Raw genomic sequence first — 24,319 nt, forward strand, 5'->3', positions numbered from 1 at the left:
TTGCCCCTAGGTATTCCTGCACCATGTAAAACAGACGCTGGCGATGGTTGCTGGAACCGATCATACCTTGGGGCTGCGCACCAAAAAATTGTCTGAACGCATCGGTCAGACGGCCACCTTCTCCACCGCTCCTTCTTTGACTGACCGAAGCCTCAGCAACACGTTGTCCAGAAACAGGAGTTTGTAACCTCCCAGTCTCTGGGAACGCGTTGCACAGACCTTTCTGCAAGGCCTCCCGAAGATGTTTCATCCTCTGCTCCCTCTGTGATGGCAAGATAAGGTCCGCAACCTTACCCTTGTAACGTGGATCAAGGAGGGTTGCCAGCCAGTATTGGTCCTTCTCCTTGATACCACGAATACGAGGATCCTTACGCAGGCTTTGCAGGATCAGGGAGGCCATGCAGCGTAGGTTTGCTGAGGCATTCGGTCCGGAGTCCTCTGGGTCACTAAGGACGACATGGTCCGCAGCCACCTCCTCCCAGCCATGTACAAGTCCATGTGTTTCTTGGGACTGATCCCTTAAAGACTGCTGCTGATGCTGAGTGCCAGGCTCCACCTCCATACTGACACAATCTTCCTCCTCCTCCTCCTCCTCTTCCTCCTCGTCCTCTTCCTGTGTGATCGGCGGGCACGCAGGAACACTGTCTGGATAAAGGGGGCCTTGAGAGCTAAGGAAGTCCTCCTCTTCCTGCCTCTGTTCTGCCTCAAGTGCCCTGTCCATTATTCCATGCAGCGTGTGCTCCAACAGGTGGACAAGGGGGACAGTGTCACTGACGCATGCACTGTCACTGCTCACCATCCTCGTGGCCTCCTCAAATGGTGACAGGACAGTGCATGCATCCCTGATCATGGCCCACTGGCGTGGGGAAAAAAAAACAAGCTTCCCTGACACTGTCCTGGTGCCATAGTCGCACAGGTACTCATTGATGGCCCTCTGCTGCGTGTGCAGCCGCTGCAGCATGGCCAACGTTGAGTTCCACCTGGTGGGCATGTCACAGATTAGGCGGTTCTTGGGCAGGTTAAACTCCTTTTGGAGGTCCGTCAGCCGAGCACTGGCATTATATGACCGGCGGAAATGCACACAGACTTTCCTGGCCTGCCTCAGGACATCCTGTAAGCCCGGATACCTGCCCAAGAACCGCTGCACCACCAAGTTAAGGACGTGAGCCAAACAGGGCACATGGGTCATTTGTCCCTGTCGGAGGGCAGAGAGGAGGTTGGTGCCATTGTCGCAAACCACCATTCCTGCCTTAAGTTGGCGTGGCATCAACCACCTCTGAACCTGCCCCTGCAGAGCTGACAGAACCTCTGCCCCAGTGTGGCTCCTGTCCCCCAAGCACACCAGCTCAAGCACCGCATGGCATCTTTTGGCCTGCGTACTTGCGTAGCCCCTTGAATGGCTACAGAGCACCACTGGTTCCGAGGACAAAGCACAGGAAGAGTCCATGGAGGAAGAAGAAGAGGAGGGGGTGGAGGAGAGAGGTGTGTCACAATCATTAGTAGTGGCATTTTGGAGGCGTGGTGGTGAAACAACCTCCAACACTACTGCACCTTGTCCTGCATCCTTCCCAGCTGCCAGCAGAGTCACCCAATGCGCGGTGAAACTTATGTAACGTCCCTGTCCATGCCTGCTGGACCATGAGTCAGTGGAAATATGCACCTTACCGCTGACCGCCCTGTCCAGCGAGGCCAAGACATTGCCTTCCACATGCCGGTAGAGAGCCGGAATCGCCTTCCGTGAGAAAAAGTGGCGTTTGGGTACCTGCCACTGAGGAACCGCACATTCCACAAACTCACGGAAGGGGGCAGAGTCTACCAACTGAAAAGGCAGCAATTGAAGTGCTAGCAATTTTGCCAAGCTAGCATTCAACCGCTGGGCATGTGGATGGCTGGGAGCAAACTTCTTTCGGCGGTGCAGCAGCTGGAGCAGGGAAATTTGCCTGGTACAATCTGACATCGGTGTACCGAAAGCAGATTGCCCACAAGTACTTGGCTGTGACACACCTAATTCTACACCTTCATTCCTCTCAGTGCAGGTCTCAGAGAGGACTGAAGGTATAGTGGGGTTGGAGATCTCAGCTGATGAGGAGCAAGGAGAGGTCCTCTTTGTTCTTTGGTGTGGGTCTTTTAAATGCGCTTGCCAATGAACTGCATGGCAGGTCAACATATGTCTGGTCAAGCATGTGGTGCCCAAGCGGGAGATGTTTTGGCCACGCGAGATACGCTTGAGACATATGTTGCAAATAGCAGCGTTGCGATCTGACGCACTCATCTCAAAAAAAGGCCCACACCAAAGAACTTTTTGGATAATGCGCAGAGACTGCAGTGCCCTGCACATGCGGAGCTTTGGGGTGTGATGCAGTCAGTGTGCTGCCCTTAGGCTGGCCCCTGGAGGGCATCCTGCCACGTTGTTGATGTGCCGCCTCCTCTTCCTCCTCCTCTCTCCTATCAGGCACCCACGTTGAGTCAGTGACCTCATCATCCCCTCCCTCCTCATCACTGGAGCAAACCTGGCAGTATGCTGCAGCAGGGGGAGCATGACTGCCAGATTGCTGTCCTTCTTGGGTGCCCCCTCTGTCCGTGCTCACATTACTGCCTTCATCTAGCTCAGTATCATCATCAGAGCCTTCCAAAGGCTGGGCATCCTCCTGGAGCATGTACCCAACACTGTGGTCAAACAGTTCGAGGGACTCCTCAGGAAGACATGGTGGGGCTAGGGAAGGAGTCACTGATGACTGAGCCGAGGGAAGAGGCCGCTGCTTTCCCAGACAAAGTACCCTGAGCATGGGTGAGAGAGGATGAGGACGGCTTGGTCATCCACTCGACCAAGTCTTCCGCATGTTGCGGCTCAACATGGCCAGCTGCCGAAAAAAAGGCCAGGCATGTCTCACGGCCACGTGCTGATGAGGATGCACCGTCTCCACGACCAGCACTGTTGCCTCTAGACACAGAGCCTGCTTGCCCTCTTTTATTGGCTTGTGACTGTCTGCCTCTCCTTGTTGGCCTTCCAGACATACTAATGGCCTGTAGCTGCACTAATGCACTAAGCTGGGATATATATATATATATATATATATATATATATATATATATATATATATATATATATATATATATATATATATATATATATATATATACTGATACTGCAACTAGCAAAATCGACTGCCTGCCTGTAGTATGGGAACACCACCGACCTTCTACAGGTAGCTTTAGCTGAACACTGTGCAGAGCTCGCCAAAAAATAACTTGTAGCTTTTTTAGCTGCCTGCGGTAATGATAGGATCAGGAAAACAACACCAACCTTCTACAGGTAGCTTTAGGTGAACACTGTGCAGAGCTCGCCAAAAAATAACTTGTAGCTTATTTAGCTGCTTGTGGTAATGATAGGATCAGGAAAACACCACCAACCTTCTACAGGTAGCTTTAGGTGAACACTGTGCAGGGCTCACCAAAAAATAACTTGTAGCTTATTTAGCTGCCTGCGGTAATGATAGGATCAGGAAAACACCACCAACCTTCTACAGGTAGCTTTAGCTGAACACTGTGCAGAGCTCGCAAAAAAAATAACTAGTAGGTTTAGCTGAACACTGTGCAGAGGTCTTACTACACTAATTTGTAGCTTTAGCTGAACACTGTGCAGAGGTCTCACTACACTAACTTGTAGTTTTAGCTGAACACTGTGAGGAGGACACACTACACTAACTTGTAGCTTTAGCTGAACACTGTGCAGAGGTCTCACTACACTAACTTGTAGTTTTAGCTGAACACTGTGAGCAGGACGCACTACACTAACTTGTAGCTTTAACTGAACACTGTGCAGAGGTCTCACTACACTAACTTGTAGTTTTAACTGAACACTGTGAGGAGGACGCACTACACTAACTTGTAGCTTTAGCTGAACACTGTGCAGAGGTCTCACTACACTAACTTGTAGTTTTAGCTGAACACTGTGCAGAGGTCTCACTACACTAACTTGTAGTTTTAGCTGAACACTGTGAGGAGGACACACTACACTAACTTGTAGCTTTAGCTGAACACTGTGCAGAGGTCTCACTACACTAACTTGTAGTTTTAGCTGAACACTGTGAGCAGGACGCACTACACTAACTTGTAGCTTTAACTGAACACTGTGCAGAGGTCTCACTACACTAACTTGTAGTTTTAACTGAACACTGTGAGGAGGACGCACTACACTAACTTGTAGCTTTAGCTGAACACTGTGTAGAGGTCTCACTACACTAACTTGTAGTTTTAGCTGAACACTGTGCAGAGGTCTCACTACACTAACTTGTAGTTTTAGCTGAACACTGTGAGGAGGACACACTACACTAACTTGTAGCTTTAGCTGAACACTGTGCAGAGGTCTCACTACACTAACTTGAAGTTTTAGCTGAACACTGTGAGCAGGATGCACTACACTAACTTTTAGCTTTAACTGAACACTGTGCAGAGGTCTCACTACACTAACTTGTAGTTTTAGCTGAACACTGTGAGGAGGACGCACTACACTAACTTGTAGCTTTAGCTGAACACTGTGCAGAGGTCTCACTACACTAACTTGTAGTTTTAGCTAAACACTGTGCAGAGGTCTCACTACACTAACTTGTAGTTTTAGCTGAACACTGTGAGCAGGACGCACTACACTAACTTGTAGCTTTAGCTGAAGACTGTGCAGAGGTCTCACTACACTAACTTGTAGTTTTAGCTGAACACTGTGAGGAGGACGCACTACACTAACTTGCAGCTTTAGCTGAACACTGTGCAGAGGTCGCACTAAACTAACTTGTAGCTTTAGCTGAACACTGTGAGGAGGACGCACTACACTAACTGTAAATAGTCTAGCTGCCTGACTGTGGTACTAATAGGATCAAAAGAACACCAGAAATTTGCTTCAGGTAGCTGTAAATACTGTAACAAGACAAGCCTGCCTGTCAGTAGGAAGATGACAGGAACAGATCTAGCTAAACTGAATACAGTGTATATATATTGTGACATTGGGGATTGTTCAGCTCAAGTGGATAGATGCGTTTTAGTGCAGTGAGTCCACATCAGAGAGGCATTTATAGTTAAGGGCCTGGTAGCCCACGTTTATTAAAGGAAAAAACAACAAAAGTCCATCCAGGAATCCCACGCAGGGGTCCAAGCTTCAGCAAGTAAATACAATAGAAAATCCAAATGAAAATGCTAGCCCACCTGGCTACTCTTCAGCAGTATTGCTGCTATAGGGAACAGGCCCCTCAAACAAGCTGCTTGGATGCACACAGTCTTAGGCTCCTTGGTCACACACAGTTTCAAGAGCTTCAATGCACACAGCTTCTGGCTCCTTTGACGCACACAGCTTTACAGCCCTTCAATGCACACAGCTTCTGGCTCCCTGGACGCACACAGCTTTGAAGCCCTTCAACGCACACAGCATCTGGCTCCTTGGACGCACATAGCTTTGAAGCCCTTCAACGCACACAGCATCTGGCTCCTTGGACGCACATAGCTTTGAAGCCCTTCAACGCACACAGCATCTGTTCTCACACAGAGACACTTACTAGCAGCCACTGCTCCAACTTCACCTTCCTCCACCCTTTCTGCTCTCACCAGTCCCTCGTTATATGGGCTGTGTGCACCTGGGCACACACCCTGCTGGCTGTCCACAAGACCCGGACACAGGGTTGGAGATCCCGTCCCACCCAAGACTCTGAAGGATCTCCAAACTACAGAGCCCCATAAGGAACTAGCAAAACCTGGAGAAAACTGCCAGAGCAGTTCTCTCCACCTCAAACCTACACTCTGTAGCTCTGCACTCAGACAATATGCAGACTCTGTGTCCACTTTAACCCCATTTTCATAGTGACAGAGCCTTGCTCTGCCACATACCCCCCCCTCTTGTTTCGATCCGGAGGGAGAAACACCTGCACCCACCATAGCAGTTGGGACACTTCTGTGCTGGCCATCAGCCACGTAGGCCCAACCCTTTTTTCGGGTGTGCTTCCAGGTACGTCCCACCTTGGATCTTAACAGGGTCCTATAATTCCGTATACTCTGCCTTCCCTCTCTTCTCTTGGGGTTCCTGAGCATACTCTCCTCTCTTGGGGGAACTCTGCCTTCCCTGATCCTACCTTTCAGCTTACAGACGTCAGTTTTATCTTTCACCACAGGTCTTTCAGGTTCAAAAACCTCTCTCTGGTTACCCACGGCAACCACGTCACTTTTAACAGCACCAAACATTAGCAGATCATACATTTCAATGACATCCTGTCGAACACAATCAGTGCCATCTATCTCAGTACTTGTTGTTAGGACCAGACCTGAGGAGGGACAAAACACAGGCAAGTGATTACACCCCACGGGTCCATAGCACAGCTTCACCTCACCTGTTGTCCAACACTCCATGGGTAACTGATCTAACAAATGACACTGATCCAAGCACAAACTACTCCTTTCTGATGTACACATTACATTGTTGCAGCAACCAACATTAGCACTTTCCTTTACAGTGTCTCCGGGTACTTTAAGTTGTACCTCTTTCTGAGTGATAGAAAGCATCTCTGCTAGTGCTGCGTCTATTTTGGGCCCTACCTTCTCATGAGGTTTAGCGGGTGAAACAGTATCCACGCCCTCTATTGACCACTGCTCAGCCGCACCTCGGACCACACCAGCAGAGATGTTTATAGTCACTACACCAGCCGGAGAGACCTTTGATGTCTCCAACAGTTCTCCTGGGCACCTTCCATACCACTCAGTAACTGGGAGCACCCTCTCAGAGAACCTCAAGACTATCTGCCACACTGTTAATAAGCATTGGTCCCACCAATACCATTCTCGATCAAGGCTTCCCAGCACAGCCTGTACCACCTGGCTCCACCCATGGGTACTACGCAGCACCACCTGGTCCGACTGTGGTGGAGACACCCAAGTGTACAGTGAGTGCATTTTTACCAACTCCAGCATTTCAAGTAAGGTTTTTGTCATCTCTAAACATCCAATGTCTAAATACCAGACCTTTCTAAGGTCTTTTTCCCTGTCCAAGACATGGAGGGGCTCATCCACTGCAGCTTGTGAGGTTGAGACATTTGAAGAGACCTCCAACTCCTTGGAGGTACCCCTCATCACAGCCTGTTGCTCCCCTGGAGCGCTGTCAGACACATGTCTCACACTTTTCCCTTCTGTACCAGTGTCAGTGAGCCACTGCAGGTCATTATAAGTCACATTGTCACCTTCACACTTGAGCTGTGGGGCTGTGGACAACACATCTGCTTTGCCAGCACCCTGAACAGTTCCTTCAGACTGGAGGGCATTAACCTTCGCAGGGACAAACGTGTCCTTGAGCACCAGCCGATCTGCGATCCCTCCATTGGGCATAGCAGGTGTTATGTCCACCACATTATTTAATATTGCGATTGCATTCTCATACCAATTATCCCAGTCTATTGTGGTTCCATCACCTACTCTAGAAGGCCCCACAGGAACCTGGGATTCACTAGCCAAAACATCACCTGTGTCATTTCTATACATATCCCTTTGGGTGGACACATCATCTGACAAGGCAGGCTGTAATACATGCTTTTGCCCTACCTGCTCTGGGGGCGCTACTGACACACACAGCTCTGCACTTTCAGCTTTTGCTGGCTGAATTAACCCCTTGACACCAGGGTTACACTTAGGGTTGTGGGGCTGCGCCTGCACACTCTCACTGTGTGACTCAGTCTTCCTTTGTTTCACCAGAGTAGCACCACAGCCATCCTGGAAAACCTCTGGCTCCAACACATGGAGACCCCACGAGACTTCCATGGACAAGCCTGCGCTTCTGGTTGTCACGGGAGATATCCTACTCCCATCATTGGCAGTGAACACATTTCCAACATTTTCAGACATGACATTAAAGGGAACACATTTTTCAATGTCATTATCACCAATACCATCACATTTGCCAACAGTAACACATTTGTCAGCATAACCATCAGAATTTTCATTACGTATAGACATAACTGCTACTTTTGTGGATTGTCTATTACCAACCACAGCCTGTGAGCCTCTCTTCACATCACCCTCTATCTTTAAAGGGGAACTCTTTCCTCCTTGAGCAGCTCCATAGCTGACCTGGGAAACTCTCTGCTCCGTCACTGCGAGCTCCTCTGAAGTTTCCCTGGGCAACTCTGCAGCACCTGTCACTAGGGAACATGGCACAAGAACAGTTTTGGTCACCCCTACTTTAACCTCTCCAGCACTCTGCTGGATTATAGTAGGCACATGCATAGTCCCCATGTCCATTTGAGTCTTTAAACTTGCTGTCAGCTGGGCTTCACCATGTGCCTCCCCACTGCTCCGGGTAGCACGCTGCAGCAAGTCTATGTCCATTTGCACTGCGGATCTCCCCGCTGGACACACTCCCATTTCACTAGGTTCAGTCCCACAAACTGAAACAGTCTTACCATTTTCAGTGGCTGGCATCATACCCTTCACTTGAGTGCGCGGTCTCTCAGCTGCATCCATACCAGCTACTTCCTCTGTGTGGCCATAGGACGACACTGCAGCCTTTCCAGACTCTTCAGCGTTGTTCCAGAACCTTGGGCAAGTAAAAATTCCATGCCCCACTTGACCACATTCCAAGCACGGTACTGGAAGCTGAACTTTACTTTCTTGGAATCTCCTTGATGACTGGCTCTCTGTTGCCAAGGGATACCACTGGTCATGACCATCAGCAGACAGACTCCTTGGACCCCCGACATCCCTGTTGGCCTGGACATTGCTTCCACAGATGACCATATTCCTCTTTTTCACACGCTGTTGTCCACCTGGCTTCCTGTTGCCAGGGGAAACTTCTTTCACTTCCTTTTTAACTGGGGATGACATGATTAATTTACCCCAGGTCACAGAAATTTCACACTTGGAAAAATTCTCTGGCGTGGCTGGGGCATGTGGTGAAATACCCTCTAGCCATAGAACCCTTTCCCTTGCTTCAGCAAGGATTGCTTCCTTTTTCTGTTTTGAACGCCCCATGCTTGCTGTCTTACACACAGCAACTTGCAACACACTTCATAGCAAAGAGAAAAAAAAATATGTGATTCTCCTTTCACAGGTACACAACCTGCATGCAACACAGAGAGAATAAATATGTGATTCTCCTTTCACAGGTACACAACCTGCATGCAACACAGTCCATCAAACTTCTGTGCAATGCTGTTCGCCTGGCTGCCACACACAGCTAGCAGTAGTTCCTGATGCGACTCACCATGGAGCAAGGACCTAGATTCAACCGTCTACATGCCCGCATTCGAGCACCACTTGTGACATTGGGGATTGTTCAGCTCAAGTGGATAGATGCGTTTTAGTGCAGTGAGTCCACATCAGAGAGGCATTTATAGTTAAGGGCCTGGTAGCCCACGTTTATTAAAGGAAAAAACAACAAAAGTCCATCCAGGAATCCCACGCAGGGGTCCAAGCTTCAGCAAGTAAATACAATAGAAAATCCAAATGAAAATGCTAGCCCACCTGGCTACTCTTCAGCAGTATTGCTGCTATAGGGAACAGGCCCCTCAAACAAGCTGCTTGGATGCACACAGTCTTAGGCTCCTTGGTCACACACAGTTTCAAGAGCTTCAATGCACACAGCTTCTGGCTCCTTTGACGCACACAGCTTTACAGCCCTTCAATGCACACAGCTTCTGGCTCCCTGGACGCACACAGCTTTGAAGCCCTTCAACGCACACAGCATCTGGCTCCTTGGACGCACATAGCTTTGAAGCCCTTCAACGCACACAGCATCTGGCTCCTTGGACGCACATAGCTTTGAAGCCCTTCAACGCACACAGCATCTGTTCTCACACAGAGACACTTACTAGCAGCCACTGCTCCAACTTCACCTTCCTCCACCCTTTCTGCTCTCACCAGTCCCTCGTTATATGGGCTGTGTGCACCTGGGCACACACCCTGCTGGCTGTCCACAAGACCCGGACACAGGGTTGGAGATCCCGTCCCACCCAAGACTCTGAAGGATCTCCAAACTACAGAGCCCCATAAGGAACTAGCAAAACCTGGAGAAAACTGCCAGAGCAGTTCTCTCCACCTCAAACCTACACTCTGTAGCTCTGCACTCAGACAATATGCAGACTCTGTGTCCACTTTAACCCCATTTTCATAGTGACAGAGCCTTGCTCTGCCACAATATATATGCAACACCTGGGATGCATATATATACACAATACACTATAAGTGCAGCTAGCTCACTGACTGTCCTGCCTAATCTAGCTAACTCAAATAAAATGACACAGTCTCTCTCTCTCTCTATCTAAGCACGCCGGAACACACTACACAGGGCCGCCGTGCAGGCGGCCTTATATAGTGTGGGGCGTGTTCTAAACCCCCTGAGCCATAATTGGCCAAAGCCACCCTGGCTTTGGCCAATTACAGCTCTCTCTACCGACGGCTCTGTGATTGGCCAAGCATGCGGGTCATAGTGCATGCTTGGCCAATCATCAGCCAGCAATGCACTGCGATGCTGCAGTGAATTATGGGCCATGACGCGCCACACGAATTTGGTGCGAACGGCCCATATCGTTCGCAATTCGTCGAACGACCGAACAGGCAATGTTCGAGTCGAACATGGGTTCGACTCGAACACGAAGCTCATCCCTATTGCTGAGAGTATTGGACCTGTAAAGCCAAAAGCTTCCAACACCTTGGATAAGTACCCCCAATGGAATCCGGTTGAAGGCCTTCTCTGCATCCAAAGCCAGAAACTAAGAAGGCGTGCCGTTTATTTTTGCATGGTAATTAATGTTTATTAGGCCTCTCGTTGCATCAGTGGTCTGGCATCCCTTAGTAAACCTGGATTGGTCCGGCTGTATAAGCTGAGGGAGAATATCAATTAATTGTAAAGCAATTAGTTTGGCATATTGTTTTAAGTCATTTATAAGGAGTGATATAGGTCTAAAATTCTGGGGAGTAGATGGTTCTTTCCCTGGCTTGGATAAGGTTATTATTAATGCCTTTAACATTTCTGGGAGGAAGGATGAGGAGGCAGTTGCAGCGTTATATATGTTGGTCAAGTAGGGTGATAGTACTTGTTTGAAAGTCTTGTAGTATTCCCCAATATAACCATCTGGGCCTGGGGATTTATTTAGTGGCAATGTATCAATTGCTTGATGCACTTCTTGATTCATGAAGGGTGCATTTAGATGAAATAACTGAGCTGGGGTTAGCTGGGGGAGGGACATTTTTGTTAGAAAGTTATTAATTGATTCAGGAGTGGGTTGATGTGTCTGCATCATTTTCTAGGTTGTACAATGATCCATAGTAGTGGCTGCAGGCATCTGCTATGTCTTTAGGATGGTAGCGTTTGTCTATAGTGTAAGTGGGTGTATAATGAACGGGACTTTAGATTTATATCAACAACCACAAAGGCGTTGTGCCAGAATTTTCCCTGCTCTATTGCCTTTGACATAGTAATTCATTTTTAATCTTCTAGAGGATTTTTCAAAGTCCCCCAATAGAAGTAGTCAGAGGTCATAGCCGAGCTGGGTTAGTTGGCAAAAGAGTGGGGATGTGGGGTTTTGTTTATTTTGAATTTCTAAATTGTGGATTTTATCTATAAGGTCCTGTAGCTGCTTTTGATGCTGCCTCTTCATCATTGCCCCCAATTTAATAAAGATACCTCTCATGAATGCCCTATGGGCATTCCATAATGTAAAGTGATTGTCTACAGAAGTTTTGTTATCTGCAAAGTACTGTAATAGGTGCTCCTCCAGTGTTTTTTGGTGTCTTCTCTTTGTAAGAGAAGTGGGTTAACTCAACATATTGGTACTGGGTTAGAGGAGAATGAGTCCTTAACTGTCAGGACCACTGATGTGTGGTCTAATTATGTGATAGTGTTGATTGAAGATGAAGTTGTCCTTGTTAGAAACCATTAATCCACTAAAAAATGGTCTATACGTGAGTAGGACCAGTGTGGTGCAGAGAAAAAGTCCTTCTCTCCTGCATGGAGACATCGCCATGCATCAAACAGCTTGTTTTGGTGTATTATGTTATAGGGTGTTTGTCCCAGGGCTTTTTTTCAGCGGGAATGCGGGGGAACGCAGTTCCGGCACCTCCAGCACTGAATGTATGTAATAGCATGGGGTGTGGGGTATGCTGGAGGGTCTATTGATGTTGGCTGCTGGGGGATATATTGTCACTGGTAGGGATCTGATTTTGTGTGAGGGTCTATTGTTGCTGATGGGGAATCTATTGTTGCTGGGGGGGTCTTATGTTGCTTGAAGGGATCTACTGTTGAGGGAGAGGTCTATTTTTACTGGCTGCTGGAGGATCTATTGATGCTAGCTGCTGGAGGATTTGGAGATCTGTTGCTGCTGGGGGGGTCTAATGTTGCTTGGGTGGATATTTTGTTACTGGGTGTGATATTTTATTGTGGGTGGTTCACTGTTGCTGCAGGGAATCTATTGTTGTTGGGGTGGAGTCCATTGTTGCTGGGGGAGTCTATTGTTGTGTGGTTATCTATTGCTGGGATTCTATTGTTGCTGGCTGAGGGGATCTTTTTTACTGCTTTTCTTTTTATCATTAACATGTCCCATACAAATGATTTAGCACCACAAAATGATACTTGGTTCTGTATTCTCTAAAAGGGGCAGTACTGGTAGGTGGGTAGGGGGTGGAATCAAGGGATGGTGGTCAGAGGTGGGTAGGGGGCAGAGACAAGGGTTGACTCAGACGGGGGGGAGTTCCTGCACCTATTCTCCTTGAGAAAAAAAGCCCTGGTTTGTCCTATCCGGTTGGATGAGGAAGTGGAGTCCATGATTGGATCTGGGATAAGATTAAAGTCCCCACAAACGATCAGAGATCCTTTTTGGTGTGCATGGACTTTGCATATAATTTTGTGGAGAACTCAAATTTGATTGGAATTTGGAGCGTAGATGTAGGCGATGGTATATGTTGTGGAGGTAATATCGCAAATTAGTATTATATACCATCCTTGTGGGTCTTTAATTTCATCATGGAGTTTAAAGGAGATAGTGTCTCTAATTGCAGTGAGAACACCCCTTTTCTTGGAGTCCGCGTTGGCGGGAAAAATATATGGGAAGTTTTTATTTAGAGCATTTAGGAGGTGCTAAGCTGCTAAAGTGTGTCTCCTGTGCACACAGTACATCACATTTAAATTGCAGGGCTTCTTTCCACATTGTTTTCCTTTTGGCAGGGTGGTTAACGTCTTTTGTGTTAATATAGAGAAATGTCACTAGGGATGAGCTTCGAGTTCGTGTCGAACTCATGTTCGACTCGAACATCGGCTGTTCCTCAGTTCGCCGAACAGCGAACAATTTGGGGTGATCGCGGCAAATTCGAAAGCCGCAGAACACCCTTAAAAAGTCTATGGGAGAAATCAAAAGTGCTAATTTTAAAGGCTTATATGCATGGTATTGTCATAAAAAGTGTTTGGGGACCTGGGTCCTGCCCCAGGGGACATGTATCAATGCAAAAAAAAGTTTTATAAAAAGGCAGTTTTTTCGGGAGCAGTGATTTTAATAATGCTTAAAGTGAAACAATAAAAGTGTAATATACCTTTAAATTTCGTACCTGGGGGTGTCTATAGTATGCCTGTAAAGGGGCGCATGTTTCCCGTGTTTAGAACAGTCTGACAGCAAAATGACATTTCAAAGGAAAAAAGTCATTTAAAACTACTCGTGGTTATTAATCAATTGTCAGTCCGACAATACACATAAAAGTTCATTGATAAAAACGGCATGGAATTTCCCCGCAGGGGAACCCCGAGCCAAAATTTATAAAAAAAAATGACGTGGGGGTCCCCCTAAATTCCATACCAGGCCCTTCAGATCTGGTATGGATTTTAAGGGGAACCCTGCAACAAAAACACAGATCACCTGACTATACCCAAATATATAGGTGCTCCCAGCAGGCCAAGGGATTCAAGAAAACCCCTGCCCATTGGCTGAGATACCCAATAAATCCATAACCTGATCTTCGGTTGCCCTTCTCATATCTAGTACCACCAAGTACCCAGCCACCTAGTGGTAGAAGAGAAAAGTGCAACAAGGCCAAACTTAGGGAGAAATCAATAGATTGCTATCAATCAACGAAGATAACTACTCCTGGCAAGTAAATTTGTGAGGAGCTCCCTGCCTAAACTACAGGGTGCTACACATATATACTGTGATGATCCGGGGTGATTAAGCTCTAGTGGTGCATCTGAGTTGGAGAAATCGTGTCAGTCCGAATGCATTTTCAAGTGCATGGCATCCCTTTTTTTTCAAAAGAAACAAATTTAAAAAATAAACATCAGATTCCCTCGCAGGGGTATTCAGCATTACAGTCCTGCTTCAGAACAACCAGCATTCAGCTTTATTGGCTAAAAACACAGCACAAAACACAGGCCTTACACCTTAGGCCTTGGTCTGTCTTCCCCAGAACTGACGTTCAGCACCTCTGTGCTTGCAGCTTCGTGCTGCACTGGCTCCCTCCTGACTCCTAGGCCAGACCTCCTGTCTGCCAGGCGGAGCTGTCTCCAAGGATGAGCACTGTCCTCTATTCCTGGGATGATTATGAAGCCAGTGCACAGGTGTGCAATTAGCAAGCCTACCAAAATCAGGCATACACTGCTCATATGCACCTGTGACACTGGGTCACATCTCCACATATCCTCCCCCCCACTGTTTCGCACTGGAGGGAGAAATACAACACCCTTCTTCCTAAAGGGGCACTCCACCCACCTCTCTTTCCGAGTGTTCTTCCATGCGGATTTCTTCCTAATTTTTGGGAGCTTACATTTTTTCTCACCTCCCCCAGATCTACTTTCCCAAGACTGTAGGGGTCCTACTTTGACATCTGTCTCAACTTTACCTAGCACTTTTTGGGTTTCAGTTTCACTGATACCTGTGTGGTTACCCCTGGCAACCACTTTTTCAAAATTATCCAGTTCAAAACCACCAGGAACTCTGGTCCCATCACTTGCTAGGAGAGTGTCTGAGGAGGGACCACACAGCAGTTAGTCTCTATGGGACCTTCCCACAGTTTCACATCTCCCCCTGTTGTTGTCAAACACTGCATCAGTGACTGTTCTTGCACAGCACTTTTTTCCACACCAGTTTTTACCATTTCTGTTACTGCTGGTTAAGGATGAGCTCCGGCGTGTTCGCACACTCCACGTGCAGAGCCCGCCAGGAAGTCGGCACGGTGCTGCGCTAATCACAGGCAGTGAGAAATGTTCCTGATGTGCGGCTGCAGAGATCGGGAAATGTCTCACTGCTTGTGATTAGCGCAGTGCCGACTTCCTGGCGGGCTCTGCACGGGGGTTGTGCGAAGACGCCGGAGCTCATCCTTACCGCAGGTATTTCCGATACCTCTGCCTTGTCTAACAGGGCTCCGGATTGCCCCTCTTACACAACCTTTATATGAAGCAATCCAGCACACTGTGAGACAACTTTCCACATTAATACAAAACATTACATTAAACAATTCCACCATTTGCAATTTCTACACAGTACAGCCTGCAATATCCAGCTCCAATCACCTGTACCCCATGGTACAAGTTCTCCAAACACAGGAGAGGATGGCAAGATATACTCTGGCTGTACACTCCATGATTTTAACATTTCCTTAAGCATGACTGTCACAAAATACACATTTTTCCCTTTTTGCATTGTGGACACAATTTCCGCTGTGCGTTTACACTCGCTCGGACCTTCAGCCATGAGAGGGTCAATCCCTGCAACAGCCAATGCACTGTGGTCTACAAGCTGTTCCACAGACACCTCTCTTGGCACAGCAGCCATTGTGTCCACTACACCTTTACCAACAGAAAGTTCTTTCCACCATGCTAATATCTATCTGGCCATACCATCCCAGTCTGTACTGGTTGAACTCCCATCAGAGGTAGTACACAGCACCTCTCCAACTGTGCAAGGAGACACAGGACAGAGTGGCTCAGCAGCAGACACATTAAACACATCACTTTGTTTTAAACTGCATTGTGACAACACATTTTTAACCACACCATGTTGTAGTACCCCACCCTCACCACTGTGAGCAGATGAAGTTTCATTCCAGACATCAAGCTTTGCATTATCACACATGTCCATAGGCGTGCGCAGGGGGTGTGCCGGGTGTGCCTGGGCATGCCCTAATCACCCCGTGCGGCACAGATTTCTCCTGCTTATAGTTCACCAAAGCCCCTAAACAGGGCTCCTAAAAAGAATTGTAAAAAAAAATAAAAAATAAAAACCTACTGACACCATCCACTGCCCTACTGAAACCAACCTCTGCCCTACTGACAAGTCCCCTGCTCTACTAACACTGTCCATGTTTTATTACATTTGAGGTGCACACCCAAATGCAATAGGCTGCGCACACCTATGCACATGTCATTTTTGATTTTAATACTTGCCTCCCCACTGAACAGAACACTGAAGCAAGGCAAGTCCTTTTTAGCACAAACAGGGGATCTCCCATTTGGGGTCACTTCCACTCCTGTGCGCACAATCACATAGTTTTTCTCACCCAGTCTGCAGACTTGGAATCACAGGTGTTGCTATGGGCAAACGCTCTCCTCTTGAACTTCCAGTCAGCCTGTTGCTTTCTCCTGCTGTATTTCCCCAAGTGATCACAAGGTGAAATAAAAGACTCTCGGGCTTCACAGCCCTCTTTGTGGGAATAGTGAGCCACCTCCTCATAGCAGCCCCACCATCCAGAAGACACTCCATCTCTGGTTACCATAGGAGACTGCACTCTCCCTGCAGAGCTTCTCCAGCCCTCTCCAACTGGCTGTAACAGTTCCTCTTGAGCCCACCAGCCAGGACTCTCATCAGGATCATTCCACCATCCACCATAGGTCTCAGGACCGACCTTGTCTTTGTTGCTACTGGCAACAACATGCATCTTTGCAGCAACAGATGCAGAGTTCCTTCAAAACAAAATGTTGGCATACTGTCCCTTTACAGCTGAGACACAGCACCCATCATTTTGCTTCACACAGCAACAGCAATACACACAGTCTCTGACACTCATGGTTTCTGGCATGCGAGGATCTGGACAAGCGCCATCCATGCCCAATTCCAATTTCTCCACCAACTTTAAGGCCCCTTTCACACGATCGGACCGTTCAGGTCCGCCTGTCAGTTTTGACGGTGGACCTGAATGGGCGATCCATGTTAGCCTATGGAGCGTCGGATGTCAGCGGAGACATGTCCGCTGACATCCGACCCCGTCCGATCCGCTAAAAGCAGACGTATGGCTCTACGTCCAGATCCGTCGCTGGCGGATCGGATCGGGTGAGATCTGACGAAAACGGACACGCTGTCCATTTTCGTCCGATCCCTCCATAGGCGGCAGCGGCGCCTGACAAGCCCCTCCCCGCTCAGTGAGCAGAGAGGGACCTGTCATCCGCCGGCTCAGTGGAGATCAACGGACAGATCTCCCGCTGAGCCTGCGGACCGAGGCGGGCTCCGTTTCTACGTGAAAAGGGGCCTAACGATCTGGGGTGATTAAGCTCTAGCTGTGCATCCGAGTTGGAGAAATTGTGTCAGTCCGACTGCATTTTCAAGAGCATGGCAGCCCATTTTTATTCAAAAGAAACAAATTTCAAAAATAAACATTAGATTCCCTCGCAGGGGTATTCAGCATTACAGTCCTGCTTCAGAACAACCAGCATTCAGCCTTCCTGGCTAAAAACACAGCACAAAACACAGGCCTCACACCTTAGGCCTTGGTCTGTCTTCCCCAGAACTGACGTTCAGCACCTCTGTGCTTGCAGCTTCGTGCTGCACTGGCTCCCTCCTGACTCCTAGGCCAGATCTCCTGTCTGCCGGGCGGAGCTGTCTCCCAAGGATGAGCACCGACCTCTATTCCTGGGATGATTATGAAGCCAGTGCACAGGTGTGCGATTAGCAAGCCTACTAAAATCAGGCATACACTGCTCATATGCACCTGTGACACACACACACATATAAATATATATGTATGTATATATATATATATATATATATATATATATATATATATATATATATATATAGTATTTATCGGCGTATAACACGCACTTTTTTCCCCTTAAAATCAGGGGAAAATTGTGGGTGTGTGTTATACGCCGATCCCCACTGTTTGTGAGGGGAAGAGGAGCAAAGACCGAGCCGAGTGTACTGTGTACTCGGCTAGGCTCAGCTTCGCTCGCAGTCCCGCCTCCTAGCCTTTACGTCCCGCCATTGGACTGGCGTTGTGTCTATCATAGGAGCTGGGCCAAGGGGCGGAACTGCGAGACGAGCCGAGAGGAGCCAAATACTCAGGATATCCGGCTCTGTGTATCTTAGCGGCGCAATAATTTAAAAAACGATCATGTTGCAATGCTGCAATTTTGAGCAAGGCTGCAGATGGATACTGGGCAAGGCTGCAGATGGATACTGGGCAAGGCTGCAGATGGATACTGGGCAAGGCTGCAGATGGATACTGGGCAAGGCTGCAGATGGATACTGATAAGGCTGAAGATGGGGACACTGGGCAAGGCTGCAGCTGGACACTGATAAGGCTGCAGCTGGACACTGATAAGGCTGCAGATGGATACTGATAAGGCTGCAGATGGATACTGATAAGGCTGCAGATGGATACTGATAAGGCTGCAGATGGATACTGATAAGGCTGCAGCTGGACACTGATAAGGCTGCAGATGGACACTGATAAGGCTGAAGATGGACGCTTAAAATGTAAGTTTTTTTCCTTAAACTTCCCTCCTAAACTTGGAGTGCATGTTATCTGCTGGCGCGTGTTATATGCTGATAAAAATTATATATATATATATATATATATATATATATATATATATATATATATATAGCTCCTAAAGGGGATATTTTCAGTAACATGTGAAACTCCTCCGACCATCCCATCGATGTTCCAAATTTCTGTACATAGTACACACCATCAAATAAGACAAATGAGGAGCTAATATAAATTCAACAAACAGATAATAAAATGATAGTAAAGGTGTGTTTTGTGATTTTTTTATTTAAAATAACAAACATGTTATACTTACCGGTTCTGTAATGGTTTTGCACAGAACAGCCCAAATCCTCCTCTTCCTGGATCTCATCGTTGGTACTCCTGACTCCTCCCCCCAGCTGAGAGCCCCCATAGCAAGCCGCTTGTTATGGGGCACTTGTACATGCTCGCTCCTGAGCCTGGGCTCTGTGTGTCTATAAGATGCCCCCCACTCCCTCATCACTGGCTGTGATTGACAGCAGCAGAAGCCAATGACTCCCCCTGCTGTGTCTGAGCCAATGAGGAGGGAGGGAGCCAAGAGAGCCTCTGCTCTTGTGCACATTGCGCGATGGAGATCAGGCTCATGTAAGTATTGGGGGATGGGGGGAGCTGCATGCAGAATCTGTTTTACCTTAATACAGAGAATGCAGAAATAACAATAACCGGTTCCTGACCAGCCCCTGCAGTTGTACTGCAGCAGGTTGGCTGTCCTGCGCACCATCATTGTATGTTGGTCGCGCACGGGTAGGGGGGCGCACACGTGCCCCTGCCATTTCCATAACGATGAGATTCATTTCAGAACTGTTCAGTCTACAAACCCAGGCCAATGAATTAGGGCCTGGACCTGCTGATCGCTTCTGGCGAATGGCAGACTGACCTCTACCTGTGTAATCTAAACAAAGACAGAGGAAGTGATGTCATCTCCCCTTGTGGAGCCCTTTTGTGTTCCAGCTCGAGAGGAGAGGACATCTTACTGTGGTTTAGGGTACCCCCATTAACCCCCTAATAAAGGTTTACCCTCTGATTGCCCCCCAGTTAACCCTTTCACTCCCTGTCACAGTGTCACTAGTATAGTGTACAGATCTCTTTCCTGATCACTGTATTAGTGTCACGGGTGACATCAGTTAGGTTTTAGCGTAAGTGTCAGATTAGTGCCAGGTACACTAACACACACAAACCATACACCTCCCTTACTAGTATAGTATCTGAATGGATCAATATCTTTGACCCTGACCCTGTTCTTCTGTTGTTGAGGTGCAACAACCGCATGGTGCCGCTCAACCTTCTGGTGAACTGGCAAGCACCAGCGGCCTAGTACATCCTGGTCATAGACAAACCAGCACTGCAGTAACACTTGGTCCCATAAGTGAAGTTCAATCTGGTGCGGTGGCTAGCAGAAGTAGTGCCCCACAGCCACCAAGAGTTCAAACACAGGCCAGTAGAGCCCATAGTGCCCTTCCTGATGTGTTTGCAAATCCAGATTGGCAGCCCACCACTTCTGCAGCGCCCGTACTTCCCCCATTCACTGGCCAACCCAGAATTCAGGTGGAAACAGCGGATTTTACTTCCCTTGACTTTCATTTGCTGTTTTTCACGGAAGATCTGTACAGATCTATTGTGGACCAAAACAATTTATACGCTGGTCAATTTATCACCGCAAATCCCCATTTGACCCTTGCCAGAGAATTTGCCTGAAAACCTATTACAGTTCCCAAATTTAAGACCTTTCTGGGCCTATCCCTCCTCATGGGCATTACTAAAAAGTGTAAGTTGCAGTGATATTGGTCCACTGACCCAATTCATCAAATGCCCGTGTTCTCTGCTTCCATGGCCAGGACTAGATATGAGCAGATCTTGCGGTTTATGCACTTCAACAACAATGAAATCTGTCATCCTCGGGGTCACCCTTAATATGATAGACTCCACAAAATTTGGCCCCTTGTAAACCACTTCAGCCAACAATTTGCAGCCTTGTTTATTCCTGATCAAGTTGTCTGTGTTGTTGAATCCCTGATTTCAGGACACCTTGCTTTCAAACAGTTTCTGTCCAACAAGCGTGCCAGATATGGGGTCAAGTTGTATAAGCTCTGCCACAGGCTATACATATAGTTTTCTTGTTTACAAGGGAAAATATAACAGCCCCCAACTGCCCAGACTACATTGGGAGCAGCGGTAATATTGTTTGGAACTTGGTGTCACCCTTATTCAGAAAGGGGTACCACTTGCACATGGACAAGTATTACACAAGCATGCCACTCTTTAGTCACCTTTTTGATTCTGGAATTGGTGCATGTGGCACTGTGCGATCTAATTGCCGGAGCTTCCACCAAAGGCTTGTAGATTTACAACTTAGACAGGGAGAGAGCCTGCTTGAAGTGTAATAAATTGCTTGTAGTGAAGTGGAGGGACACATGGAATGTTTTCATTCTGTCCTCCATTCACGCAGATACGACAGTCCAAATTCCAACGGCAACTGGTGTTGTTGAGAAGCCCCTGTGTCCATGAATACAACCTTAACATGGGAGGGGTGGACTTCAAAGACCAGATGATGGTGCCATACTAAATTGCCCGACAGGTCAGACGCTGGTACAAGTAGTGCCTGTATACTTACTTCCATTGGCTCTGCTGAACGTTTATGTGCTATACAAAGCATCAGGATGAATTGGATCCTTCCTAAAATTCCAGGAAGAGATCATCACAGCCCACCGTTTCCAGACAGTGCTGTGCCACAACTTCCCAATGCAAATGCAGTGAGCCGTCTGCATGAGAGGCTTTTTCCGGACGTCCTCAGTGGTACCTCTACCCAAACTGCACCCCAAAGAAGATATCGTGTCTGCAGAAAATGTGGATATAGGCGTGACACTCGCTTTTATTGTCCTGAGCAACCTGGTCTCTGCATCGGTGAATGTTTCTGTCGCTACCAGTGCACTAGTGGAGTATTAGAATAGGGTACAGCACGGCACAGTCATAGGGCACACTTACACAGGGTCTCGAAAAATGTTAGATGGCCATGTTTATAGTTACAATAAAAGTGTAAAAAAAAGAAAAAATATATAAAAAAGAAAAAAGCCAAAACCAGTTGTTGTTTTATTGTTCTTGCCTCTCTCTATTGTTCTGCTCTGTTTTACTGTACTTTATGCATAACTGTAATCTTTTATGGTTACTGTGTTTTATCGTGTTGGCTTTGCAGGAATGTCATTCTTCTGTTATACTAAGCTGTTACTGTGCTTTATTGTTTGCCATTATTTGCTTTGCAGGTATGCCATTCAGCTGCAGCACAGGTTTATTTATTCTGACAGCAACAGGGTTTGCTCTCATGATACGTAAATCCATGACTCCAGCGCTGTAGGAGGTGATTTCACTACCACACTTAAAAAAAGTGCATATATGCAGAAACATGGGGGCAGGGGTGGACATTAAGGCGGATAGTGCCCATTGCTTCGGCATATATTTTAATTTACTTTTCTTGGCAGAGATTTCTTCATCCACATCGATCGATGTGAATGGAGGAATCTGTTCTTATTTTCCGTTCAGCCCGTGGGCTGAATTAAAAAAAAAAAAAAACGGTGCATGTATGCCCATCATTACAAATGGGTGGATGCAGGGTGGTATTCTAATGGTGGGCATACCACTGATCAATCAATGTGCATGGAGGAATCTGTTAGATTCTTTTTTTTTCATCTAACCCACAGGCTGCATGAAAAAAATAACATTACAATATATGCCCAACAAGGACCAGCGACGTACTGGTATGTTGCTGCACTTTGAGTGGTTTTACCGGAATGATGCCTGCAAGTTAAGGCATCATCTTGGTATCGTTCATTTCAGCCGGCAGTCGGCTTTCATGTAAAAGCAATCCTAGTGGCTAATTTGCCTCTAGACTGCTTTTACAAGCAGTGGGAGGGAACGTCTCCTTCTCGCCATCTTCCATGGTTTTCTCAGGCTCTCCTCTCCCACCAGGGAACCTGAAAATGCAGTCGGTGGTTCCGCCAGCTGACCATAGAGCTGATCAGAGACCAGAATGGCTTCAATTATCTCTATGGCCTAAGAAACTGGAAGCTACAAGCATTTCATGACTTCGGTTTTTCTGGATATAAACAGCACCATTGGGAAGTTGGGAAAGCATTTTATCACACAGATCTTGGTGTGGTCAGATGCTTTAAGGGCTGAGGAAAGATCTAGAGTCTAATAGACCTCAATTTTTTTTCAAAAAAGAGTACCTGTCACTACATTTTGCTGTCATAGGCGATATTTACATCCCCTGTGATAACAATAAAAATGATTTTAAAAAATGTTAAAAAATTAAAGGGACAGTGTAAATAAAAAAAATGAAAGCACCCCTGTCTCCCCGTGCACACGCGCAAAGGTGAACGCAAGCGTTGGTCTCGTGTCGCATGTAAACAGCAATTGCACCATGCATGTGAGCTATCACCGCAAACGTCATATCAAGGGCAGTAATTTTAGCAGTAGACCTCCTCTGTAAATCTAAAGTAGTAACCTGTAAAGGCTTTTAAAGGCTTTTAAAAATGTATATAATTTGTTGCTGCTGCGCAGATGTGCGTAATTTGAAATCATGTCATGTTTGGTATCTATGTACTCAGCAAAAGATCATCTTTTTTATTTCACCAAACATTTGGGCAATATAGTGTGTTTTTGTGCATTAAGATTCAAAAAAGCATTTTTTCCCAAAAAATTGCGTTTGAAAAATCACTGTGCAAATACTTTGTAAATTGCAACACCCACAATTTCAATCTATGGGGACTCTGCTTTAATAAAACATATGATGTTTGGGGGTTCAAAGTAGTTTTCTAGCTAAAAAAATATTTTCATGTAAACAAAGTGTCAGAAAGGACTTGGTGGTTCAAGTGGTTACAAGAGTGGATGATGTGTGGCATAATCTTTTAATGTTGGGCATAAAATGTCAGGACAGTTCAACCCCCCCAATGACCCCTTTTTGGAAAGTAGACACCCCAAGCTATTTGCTGTGAGCCATGTTAAGTCCATGGAATATTTTATATTTTGCCACAAGTTTCAGGAAAATTTTTTTTTTTTTTTACACAAAGTTGTCACTAAATGATATATTGCTCACACATGGCATGGGTAAATGTGGAATTACACCCCAAAATACATTCTGCTGCTTCTCCTGAGTACGGAGATACCACATGTGTGAGACTTTTTGGGAACCTAGCCGCGTACAGGACCCCGAAAACCAAGCACCACCTTCAGGATTTCTAAGGGCATAAAATGGTGATTTTACTCCTCACTGTGATGTTTTAACACAAAGTATAGGTAGACAGCAAGGAGCTTGAACAGGAGCCTGGTGTTTATTCAGCAGCATCCATCTTACAACCACCAAAGCTCCCCATCCCTAGATCACATGACTAAAACTGGTAATTGTTTCTAACATGCATAAGGAACTAGGCATAACAATTGAACTTGAAGTTTAACATAAGGCATACACATCATTACATCTTCCCTCTCCAGTATGAAACATTTAAAATGAGACAAAGTCCCTCCATTCCTTTGGTTTAATAGCTCGACCACAGCGAGAGAAAGTAACCGCTGGCTCATC

At 46.8% G+C, this 24,319-nt stretch overlaps 1 protein-coding gene across 3 annotated transcripts in view; it reads left to right on the plus strand.

Moving 5' to 3' along the window:
• LOC141133852 (NACHT, LRR and PYD domains-containing protein 12-like) overlaps window positions 1-24,319 on the plus strand; it is a 220,144-nt gene that overhangs the window by 93,662 nt on the left and 102,163 nt on the right. The gene's annotated exons all lie outside the window — the stretch shown is intronic.

This window comes from Aquarana catesbeiana, linkage group LG03, assembly GCF_042186555.1.
Source record: "Aquarana catesbeiana isolate 2022-GZ linkage group LG03, ASM4218655v1, whole genome shotgun sequence".
NCBI lineage: Eukaryota > Metazoa > Chordata > Amphibia > Anura > Ranidae > Aquarana > Aquarana catesbeiana.